General features: G+C 22.7%; 1 long non-coding RNA gene across 1 annotated transcript in view; it reads left to right on the forward strand.

The window, feature by feature from the left end:
* LOC129618777 (uncharacterized) overlaps positions 1-6,148 on the forward strand; it is a 96,567-nt gene extending 90,419 nt beyond the window's left edge. The window contains exons 2-3 of the long non-coding RNA XR_008697830.1: positions 2,567-2,855; positions 5,441-6,148. This is a non-coding gene — a long non-coding RNA (uncharacterized LOC129618777). The remainder of the gene's footprint in view (positions 1-2,566; positions 2,856-5,440) is intronic.
* Positions 6,149-12,124: the final 5,976 nt, after the last annotated feature.

Raw genomic sequence — 12,124 nt, forward strand, 5'->3', positions numbered from 1 at the left:
TTAATTTGTTTTTGATTATTAAACTATAGAATGATAGATGAGTTTTTAATTTTAGAAGAATTGAAAATTTCATTCTGATATTAAATTTTCTATATATATTAGTATATATAGAATCTATATATATAGTATATATACTACTTATTTAGATTCGGATAGTATAAGAATAGGGATAAAATTTCAATCAAAATTTTTGTTATTATAGCGCGATCTATAATATAAAAGTAAAAAAAAAGTATCTACTGTAAAAATTTAATTAATAAAAGTCAACAATTTGTTGTTTTTTCCCTACAATAAAGAAAATGAGAATTTGCTATTGGGTAAAATAAATAGTAATTAAAAATGTTCTACTTTCTAAAAACTTTTAATACTAGTATTGTATACTTACTAGGCTCATATCTATAAAATCAGTCAGGTTAATAATGATTTGTTAACTACTTCTATATTTTGTTGAAAATTAATTTTAAATTAACCTAAATTTAATAAAAGTTTTAAATTATTTTGTAATTGGTGCAAATATAAAATTGAAAATTGGAAAGTAGCAATATTATAAAAATATGTGCAAAAAGGAAAAGGGTTAATTTTGTTTAAAAATTTGTGTATATCGAAAATTTTATAAAAATCAGAATATTATACGTCGAATTTGAATATGTATAACAGATTAACAAATAAGCGTGGTTGAATTATGTATTGTAGCACTAAAAATCGATTGCTTAATTACATAAAAATCACCTCTCCAAATTCAGGAAAATTTTCTTTATACATAATTATTTTATTATAAAATACGAAAAAAAAATTAATTAATCTGTATACGTATGGTTAAAATTTTAAATTCAATTTTGAATTTCAAACCAATTTATTATATACAATAAATTTAGAAAAAAGAAGGAAGATTACATAATATTTTGAAAAGGATGTTACTCAAGTAATCTTGTGTTAAACACTTTGATTGTCTAATTAAATAATATACCGTTATGACTAAACATTACACATATTATTTAGAACTATCATAATGTAAGTACGAGTATATTAAAACTATATCACAAACATTTTTCATAAGAACTGTTAATTAAATATTGTTATACTTTATATTGTTATAATTTATGATTGATTGACTATTCAATTTAGCTAAAAACATTAAAATTACTCTTAAAATGACTGAAAATATTTGTATAATATTGAAAATATTAATTAATATCTCTGGTATAAGTACTATAATTTAACTTTATATTTATAACAGTTCATTACTACATAATTTAATTGTTTATCAATTATACAGTATATTTAAACAAAAGCATACAGTGGTATTAATTAATTCAAATCATTAATTAATTTATACATGAGCTGTTCATCTTGATCGAAGATAATTTACTATTTTAACATCAAAGAATAAAAAAGAATGAAATATTCTAGTAAGATAATTATTATGACTGTTATAACTAAGCGTAATTTCAAAATCTATTTATTTTTAGGGGAGATATTATTATATTATAATTGTGTATAATTATCATAAATGAATAAAATATAATAACAAATTAATTTTATAACAGATAAGTATAAAAATCTGCTTGTTTTTATAGAATTTTTAAAAATTCAGAAAAATTTGCATAAGCTTTCTCATTTTGCTCTAATAAGTCTAGTCTTTCCTAAATTTAAATTAAATATACTTCAGCATAAATTATTTAATTAATAAATTAAGGGTAAAAATCAACATTTTTCGAGGAAAATTTAATAAAATATTTTTTACAAGGTACACCTTCAAATATATCAAATGCAATTGAAAACTGAAAGATATCGATAAATAGTTGATGTTTGATGCAGGCCTATAGTTGGCCTATGTGTGCCATTCAGGGGATCGCGACAACGTAACAATTGCAAATTTAAGCGAGCTCAAAACTCTTTTTTTTTTTTTTTCATCCCACTTCGCCCTGGGAGAAGTAAAGGACTAGTGAATGATATCGTGGATAATTCTGAACCAGTACTATGTACTATGTAAATAACAAGCCTGACTTAAAACTTTAGACTTAATTTTTACATAAATTTTTAAATGCTGTGTTTTTTGCAATTGCGTTTGACATTATTGACAGAAAAAAAAATTATTCAATTTGAAATGTTTGAATTACTTTCAAGAATAGCATTATAGGAAGTATTTGTTATCAAACAATAATCACTATCTAAACTCATAGGTAAGACAATATTTATAATTTCTATTCAATTCCAAAAAAAAAAATCAAATGTTTTATAATATTATTCGTTCAACCTAATTCATAAGGCATAATTATACGAGTAAACTAATTAATTAAAAATTAACATTAAAATAATATTTGTGCATACGATCAATATTAAATAAAAAAAAAAAATAAAAAAGAAATCCGAGATTCTATAGTTAAAATATTGAAGTATTTAACATTTTTTTTTCCTGGTGACACAAACAATAATTTTTGATTACAGAGTGGAAAAAAATTGCATAAAATTCAATTTTTTTTTTTTTGTTATGTAAAAGTAAATAACGAAGAATTTTAATTATTAAACCAATAATTTTATTTTATATTTTTTCTTTTTTTTTTAGCAAATAATATCAACGGAATTGAAACAGCACACATTTACATTATATATAATATTTACATAAAATTTAATCAAACGTTCGCATATATTATATTGGGCCAGAAAATCACCACTTTCTCATTATTATCATAAGAATAATAATAATAATAATAAGAATAATAAGAATAACAGTAATTTTTAACAGTATACCAATAATTTTTATCAATTGACTTTATTTTCTTTTTGAATAAATTTCTGGCCAAATATGTAAATATGTTCTGTCACCATCAGAACATACAAGTGTTTCACATTGGGTAAATTATTATTATAAAAATTTATAATATAAAAATATGTAAAATTATATAATAATCATTATAAAGTAAGGATATTCACAATAACAGTAAAAAAATAACAAAATTATAACAAAAAAATCAAAATTTAAATAAAAATTTTCGCTATAACACTGAGAAAAAAAAATTCATTTTTCTCTTTGTTTTTTTTTTAGTAAATAATCGATTTTTTTTTTTTTGCATTTGATAATTTTATTTTGTGATTTTTATTAAAATAAAAATTATTGTATTATTTTCTTTTTCGTTTTTATGCAAAATAAACGTTCATCATAATTTTGTTTTTCTGAATAATGACAACAATAGCACAGAAGAGTCATCGATAACGGTAATAATGCAACAGAAATTTTTTTTTTTTGACAAAATAAAAATATAAAACGGAATTATTATTTGTTTCGATTGAAAATTACAAAAAGAAAATAATTATTAAAAACAAGGATAAAATTCGGAAAATATATAGGGAAATTTTATATGCATATACCGAAAATATTATTGAATCATTATAACAATAAAAACAAGAATAAAAAGCAAAAAGAAAAACAAACGGAATAATGGAAACTTCATATGCATGTAACGGGATTATTAAAAGGAATTCCTTAGCATTGAGTTTACAGGAATCTCATATATTTTGTGATTATTTTTGTTTTTATGTTTTTATACTAAAATATACAAAAGAAAAATTGCAATCGAACTATCAGAGTTACAGTTTTTTTTTTCTCTTTCCCTCCATTTTGATATTTTTTCATTATTTTTATTGTTATTATTGTTATGTTTGAATTAATATAATATGAAATTTGGCTAAAACAAATACGACATAAATACCACATAAAGAGTATATAAAAAATATAGATGAATTGAAATTTTTCGAAAAATAAATAATGTGAGCAACGTACTTACATATTATATAAGAAGAACGAAATGGTAAAGAAAAGAGTAAGAAATAGTTATTTTGCAAAAATTAAATATTTGTTATTGCCACATTGTACACAGGTTCAGTGGTCCTTAATCTCTTAATAATCAGATAAATTTCAGATTAAGGATTTTTTGACGCTTCAGTTTTCCTATTTGCTGAGTTTTTGTATTTCATTTGGCAGAAAATGTTACATAACTAAAGATAATATCAAAGTCAGAGAAATATGCGTTGTTTTCATGACAAACGGAAACCCTTAAAACTCTTCATTTACTTTACAAATGATGACATTTTATTCAGTTCAATGCTTTTTGTTGTACGTGTCGCTTATATACATAGGCAAAAAAATGTATTTGCTCGAAATTAGAATTATTTTAAAAAACAAAATATTTTTCGGAATATGAAAATTCTGTATTAAAAAACTATTCATACATTCAGACGACAATTTCTTAGTAATTCTAGTTCACTTTGTTACTAGAAAATTTTTTAGGTTTTCTTACAATATTCAATCAATTAGTGCCTAATTTCACAACCATTCTTGTTTTTCGAATATACGGGACTGTTTTAATATTTTAAATAAATTTGACATTGGATTTTAAAGTTTCCATTCAATTGTTTAAAAGAGCTTTTAATTAATTTTTATTCAACTCTTCACTCTTAGTTGCACTTTTGTGAAACCACTGATATAATATCAAATGTGGATAATATTACAGAAGATCACGTTAAACTTAAACAAAAATAAAAATCAAATTTTATTTTTTTTTTGACAAATATGAGAAAATATGGTCGATATTTTATTTTATTTTCATTTTCAATTATTTGTTTTATTTTATTTTTAATTAATTATTAAAATGTCACATATTTTTTTATTGACATTTCACGTATCGAATGTCACCATAAATGTAATAAAAGAAAACACGTTGGAAAACAAAACAGAAAAAAGAAATAATTGAATAACTATCGGAGATGAAAAAAAAAAAATTTAATAAGAGAGTAACGTTAACAACTGTGAATATTGAGAGAGAAACACCAAAAAAAAAAATATATTATAAGAGAAACGAAGCAAATACGAATTTTACGGAAATTTAATAAAAAAAGGAAAACGTCAATGTCATTTTTATTTTGTTGCCGCCATTTTTATTTTCGTTTTGTTTTTTTGTTTTTCTTCGTATATAATATTGTGTTTTTGAGTTTATAACCAAAAAATTTATTTCACAAGGGATGATAAAAATTGTTTTTTTTTTTTTATTTTATATTTTTGTTGTTATTTACAGTTTCATATTTAATTTAATGTATATAGTTTTCTCTCTTTTCCATATAATTTTTTTTTTGTTTTTTGATTTTTTAACAGAATATAAATAAAAATTGCATAGTAATAATATTACGCCATTTTGATTTTTATATTTTGCGAAAAATAAGAATAATATAAATGTAAATAAATGTACTGTTATTGTGAAAACGATATTTGTTTTAAATATTTTTTTTATATTTTTACTCTTTGAATTATAAATAATTTTTTTAGGGTAGATAATAAAAAATTTAACAGAAAAAAAAAATTCTTAAAAATTTCAAAAAATTAAAATAAAATATTGTAATTTTAATATTTTGATTTTTAATTCTTTTTTTTTTTTTTTGAAAATAGGGTTGATACCGTGTAATTTATGCAATATTTATTACAATATTTACAAATAATCAATATGAATATCACATGAAAATAATAATCCAGTAAATAAAGAAAAATAATAAAAAAAAAATAAAATATGTATATAAAGAGAAATATGAAAATTAAATGAAATATTTAATGACATTCACATACATACATCTATATACATATACAATTTATAAAATATTTTGATGTCAATAAATCGTAACGATAAAATATATATTATAAGGAAACAAAAAAAAACAAAAAAAATAATGGCAAAATGAAAAAATTACAATTGAATTCTCGATTTAAAAATAATTGGGAAAAAATTATACATTTATAAAAATTTTAAATCCCAAAAAAAAAAAAATAATAATTTTAAATTTAAATAAATAAATAAAAAACGAGAAGGAATAAATAAATAAATTATAAAATATAAAAATTAAAATAATATATATATATATGTACATGCATACTAATGACTAATATTGAGTGCAACAATTATAAAAAATAAATAAAATCATTATTATTTATTATTATAAATTAAATAAATAATTTAATATTTTATTTATTAATAAAAAATAAAATAATAAATTAAAAGCAAAAAAAAATATTAAAACAATTATATACCATTTTTATATATATATATATATATGTACATAATTGAAAAATTATTATCAAATCAAAGTTAAATAATAAACAGAAATGACTATGAAATCAATGAAATATTCAGATTGTGATACTATCATGGATAATTATAATCCAGTGCCTCCACCTTTACCAAGGCGGGTACCACCAGTTAGGAATATATATGCTGAACCATTTGCACATGAACCAAGTCATCAAAGCAGGTAGGTGTTGATTTTTTTTTTTATTTTATTTTAACATTAAATCATATTTTGGTAATGTATGATCTATGCATTTTTCATATGTTTCTTAAAACACATTTAACACATTTTATTGGCAAAACTATAAGAGATAGAGAAAATAAATATATGGACAAATGTTCGAGAAATTTCGAGTTTTTTTAAAGAAAATTTCAAAAAAAAAAAAAAAATTCTGTTTTTGGCATCTCGAAAAGTATGGCTCAAATCAAATCGATTGCAAGACTACAAATAAGCAAGAATCAATCGCATGTAAAACAAGCCGCAGATAATTATTTTATATCGCATGGTTCTAAAGTTATAAGTATTTATTTATATATGTATCAGAAAAATCTGATTCCATTTTGTTTCAACAATCTATAGACTCAAACGAGTATATCTGCCCCCGCTCTCATATGAAAATTGATTGAAGAATCATCCTGAAATTAAGTATTTGCCACGTTATGTAAAACACAGTGTATAAATTGCATTATTGCAAAATTTTTGTGAAAAAATTCAAATTTTGTGAAAAACAAGGAAATTTTAATTGGTTTTGAAAAAAAAAAAACAGTTCTAGATATTGATATTTTATTGCGATTACAATGCCTTTCCGTTATAATTAAATTTTGTTGTGCAAACATGAAATTCTTAGCTAAGTAAATAAAATTTTTGAATTTTTGGCTTTAAGAAAATAAAAACATAATCTCAGACATATATTCCAATAATAGCAGTTAATAACACTAGTTTATGGCCGCACTGATCTTTTTTCACTATTTATATACGAAAGCGTAATTACATTAAAAGTGAATATTATTTCTGTGTGTCATTCTGTGTTTAATCGATTAAAATTCATGCATGCATGTATGAAGATCTCAGTAGCATTATCCAGCGTGATGGTTTCAAAGTACGAATCAAAGTTTGGTTTCATATTAAAGTTCGAAATTTGAAATCTGCAAATTCAAAAATAAAACCACAAAAATTAAAAAATATATTTTGCTATTTTTGTAGTTTAAAATTAATTTAACAAATTCAAATTTACTAAAACGCAAATTTTTTTATCTGAAATGCTATATGTAATTTCGTGCTCAGAATGCCAAATTATAGAATGTTTTAACTTAATCTACCTTTTTTTCTAAAAACAAAAAATAATTTTGTACGTGAATATTTTTTCTTTCTATAATTCCATATAAAATTAAAATATTAGTTCAATTTACTAATGAATTTTTGGAAAATATAGTGTACAAAAACCAAAACAAAAATAAAGAACGAAACAAAAAATATTAAAACGTATTACAAAAAATTAATTAAATTTTTTAATTAATTTGATTCGTTGGGTTCAAATATTGTACAGGAGCATTTGCAAAACAAAAAAAAAACGTTCAGAAGAAAAGCACAAAAAGAAAAACGGAATCATTCAAGCCAATTCAATTAATTTTTTCCATTTCTTGCAATTACCATTATATCTGCAAAAGCTGCCTTTCTTCCACCTCCTCTTCTTCCATCTATTCCTACTTCCATATCTTTTTTTATCCCAAAATCTGAAACTATAATTTTTATACACGATAAATTGCTGAACCAAAAACAGAAAAACTTGGAAAAAGCACAAAAAGAAAGAAAAACAAGGGAAAAAAAATCCTTTCGCTTTTACTTATCCTTTCATTTTTTTCCCCATTTTCTCTCATTAAATTATTCAAGTCAAATCAAGGGTCATTGCAAGAAATCAAGAGAGAAAAAGAAAAAGCGAAAGAGCCGACGGTAATTATGTAATTACTTCAGAATATTAATTTTTTAACATCTTCAAAATTCCACTTCTATACCACTACCATTTACATACAATATATTTTAATAGTACAGCAAGGAATTTAAAGTGGGGCATCAGAAAAAAAAAACGAAAATAGAACGCAATGAAATAAATGAAAAATTTATGGTGAAATTAAATTTTTTTTTTGGACAACTTTAGGGTATCAATCTGAGAAATATATAGTGTAATTTTAAAAATTAAGTTGGCAAATTCGGCAAACAATAATGAAGTCATTTTAGTCCAATTTAGTTATTTTTAATATTTAGAACTCACATGACATTGAGATCGTATTTCATAAAGTAGAACTCATTTCTCAAAGTTCTGTTATACTTAATGTAAAGCACTTCTGTGAAACTTCTTTGAATCTTTACACAGAAGTAAAGAAACAGAACCTTGACAAATGAGTTATGGTTAATTTAAAACTTTTTTTAAAATTTTAATTAAGTTTTTGGGATTTGTTGATTATTTGTTGCAATAGTAGTTCAAGGTTTTTAAAATGTAATTCAAAGCCTTACAAGGCATGTGTCCTTCTTAAACAGAAAGATACATTTCATTCGAAATGATCCGGCTAACTTTGTAGTTCTAGTTTAAAATAACAAACACAATAGTCAAATTTTTACAAATTTCCGGAATATAAGCAAGGATTTAACAATATTAATTCAGATATTATTATCCTCTAAGTATGTACATATGCAAAATAGAATTATTTATGAATTTTATGATAAAAATATGCAAAAACAATACAAAAGAAATTTGAGCAATACAATGGGCAAATATAATGGAGAAGAGAAAATTGAACAAAGAAAAAGAGCAAAAGAAAATTGTACAAAATACAAAGAGTAAAAACAAATTTCCTTTTGTTTTTTTTTTTTGCCAGTTGCCTCTTTTACTTTTCATTTCAATTGAAAGAATGATCAGAATTTTAAAGAATATTTTCTTTCTTGATAATTTTTAAAAATTGAAATGAGAAAAAGAAAAAGCGAAAAAATCATAATTTCATTTCTTGTTTTGTTTTACTTCTTCATTTCATTTTCAAAATGAATTTCGGCACGTTTGAAAAGCAACGAACGATTTTAGCGAATATTTTTTTGGTTTATGTTTTAGACACAAGTAATATTGCAAAAAAAAAAGAAGAAAAAAGAGAAAAATAAGTGAGATAAGGCAGACAATTACAGTTGTTGTACTTGTAGGAGAAAGAGGTTGTAGAACGGAAATCAGGGATAAAAAGAGAAAATACAAAAGAAAATTGCTATAATAACAGTTTTACTCTAAAAAGGCACAGAGAAACGAAATATTAAAATATTATTATGGAATTGAGTAAAGAAGACACCAACAAACAGGCAAACAAGGTAGAATTATAATTTTTATATTCTCTTATTTTTCTTGGTATTTTTTTTTCTGTTTTATCATGATTTCCTGAATCGTAAGGATAATAACCCTTTGGGAAATTATTTTGTTATTAATTATGTTCAGTTTTTTTGACCGCTTTTCACATTTGTCATTTTTTTTTTTTTACTTTGTTCATTTCTTTTTCTTTACCTTTGTTCTCCCTTTCGCATTTTTTTTTTGTTTTTTTCGGAAAAAAAAAATTGGAACAGAGAAACAAGTGGAACGTTTGCGTATGCTTTTCATTTTTTTACGTTTTTGTGTCGTACTTTTCGACACAAATTTCAAACAAATTTTTTTTTCTTTGAAATGAATGGTTTGAGGGTAGAAAATTTTATAAAAACGCAAAAAAAAACAGAAATGTCATGACAGAGACGAAAGAAAAGTAAATCTAAAAACGAGAGAAAAAAAAAATATTAAAGTTAAAAAAAAAAAATTTTTTTTCACAAATAAAAAATTAAAAATTAAATTTTTTTTTTTCGTATTTGAATTCAAGTTTTTTTTTTTCCAAAAAATAAAAAGGAAAATGTCAAAAACAGAAGCGGCAATATAAAAAAATACTTACATTTCATAGAACTTCAATTGCGATGCGATGTAAAGATAAGTGGTAGTGGGAATGATGAAGGGAGGAGTTGAATAAAGGGGTACCTACAGGTAATAAAACTTTCATGAGTGTCTTCAATTTTTGAGTTGAAAAAAATTATTTTCCTCTCCTTTTTGTTTTTTTTTTCTTCTGTATAAATAAATCCCGTTATTTTGTTAACTATATGAAAAGGATTTTTCTTTTTAATCTAGAAATTATTTATTTTTTTTTTCTTTTTCTGTTATAACAATTTTCAACGATTGTGAATTTTTTTGAAGTCTCTGTGGGAAAACGCTTATTGAGAAAACTTTATTATAAATTTAGATTTAAAAAATTCTTTTTTTATTTTTTTTTTTTGAATACTTACTTTTTGATACTTAAATTACACTGCTACCTTCTATATTATATGTGTATAATATCCTAAGAGAATATAATGAATTCAATTTGGGCAAAAAAATAAAATGAAAAAATAAAATGAAAACTAAAAAAAAAATACAGAAATTCTCTTTTCGCTATATTATGTAAGCCAAATAAATAAAAAGGATATTTGCGAATATTTATATAAGTTTCCCTTTGATTTATTAAAATAAATTAAAACAAAAAAAAAAAAGGAAGTTTACATAACTTACATAAAGTAACTATATGCAAACATATTCTATAATTAAATATGTAACTGTTATAATATAGAGAAAATTAATGTTATATTGAGTTTATTTTAATAATAAATACACAAACACACAATTTTAATGAATAATAATTAAAAATGTTATTGCAATTCTTTAAATATTATAAAAATGTTATTTTATATAACTCGAAAACAAACTAGCTTGCGGCACTTTGAATGCATGCATCTCATGCATATCGTATACAAAGAATAAATATACACAATAAATACATATATTTTCCGAATTATTTCGGGAATAAGCTCAACTGTTATATGAAATTTGTATGGACAATTAAAATTAATAATATTATTTTTTATATAAAAGCAAAATACATTGTGCGTATATGCGATTGTATTTTTTTATTTAATATTTAATTGAATTAATTATTATTGCACAAATTATATTTTTGATAAATTTCAATTTAATAAATATCTTAAAAATCAATGGTTATCAAAAATTAATGAAATGGTTTCTCGAATATTTGATTTGATATATAGGATATTAGAGATGTCAGTCAGTTTTTATAATAGTCTTCTTTAAGTTTAAAGTCGATTACATTTCGATCTTTTTTTATAGTAAACTTAAATGCAAATATAAACAATATTATCAATATAACGAAAAATATGATTAACACGACAACTTTAACACCACATCACAAGTTTATTTTGAAATGTGAACAAAAATTTTCTTAAGCGGCAGAAATAGTATAGTTGAATAAATTGCGTACTTTCCAAGTTTAACTTCAATAATGTTTTATGAAAATTCAAATACTATGCCTTCGAACCAATATGTAGATACTGAATTGATTCGATTGATATTGTTATTCATAGAACTTAATTATTTTTTAATTTATATCGGCTAATATACGTATATTGTAGGACTAGAGTAACTTAGCTTTATAAAAATATTGGTCAGATATGTACATACATAAATTTATACAAGAACACTAACCATAACAATAAACAAAAACGCAAAGTCATTCGTCGTGAACAATCACACCCACAATTTCAATTCTTTTCGGTTTCGAGCACATCTATTTATGTATTTGTAAACTTTCTCAATTAAGGTCAAATGGAAAAAAGATATTTAGATTTTTATGTACCATTTATTTTGCTTCTGCAAATAGGGCTGTCAATAGTTCCAATTCTACACTGTATTTTAATTTATTGAGTCCTGAAGCATTCATTAGACCAGGACTTCTCAAACTGTGGGTCGCGACCCCCAGGGGTCGCTATATAAAAAAGTTTAAAAAGCCCTGCACTAGACGAGTTTACCGCAGTATAATCTTCTTATGCAGATTTTTTCGCTTTGTGTAGAAGACACATGTATTATGAAAGATAGAGGTTGTACGAGAATATTTCCCGCTACACGTCTGAATTTGTG

The sequence above is a fragment of the Condylostylus longicornis genome, unplaced genomic scaffold, assembly GCF_029603195.1.
Source record: "Condylostylus longicornis isolate FDR11 unplaced genomic scaffold, ASM2960319v2 ptg000010l, whole genome shotgun sequence".
NCBI classification, from domain to species: Eukaryota; Metazoa; Arthropoda; class Insecta; order Diptera; family Dolichopodidae; genus Condylostylus; species Condylostylus longicornis.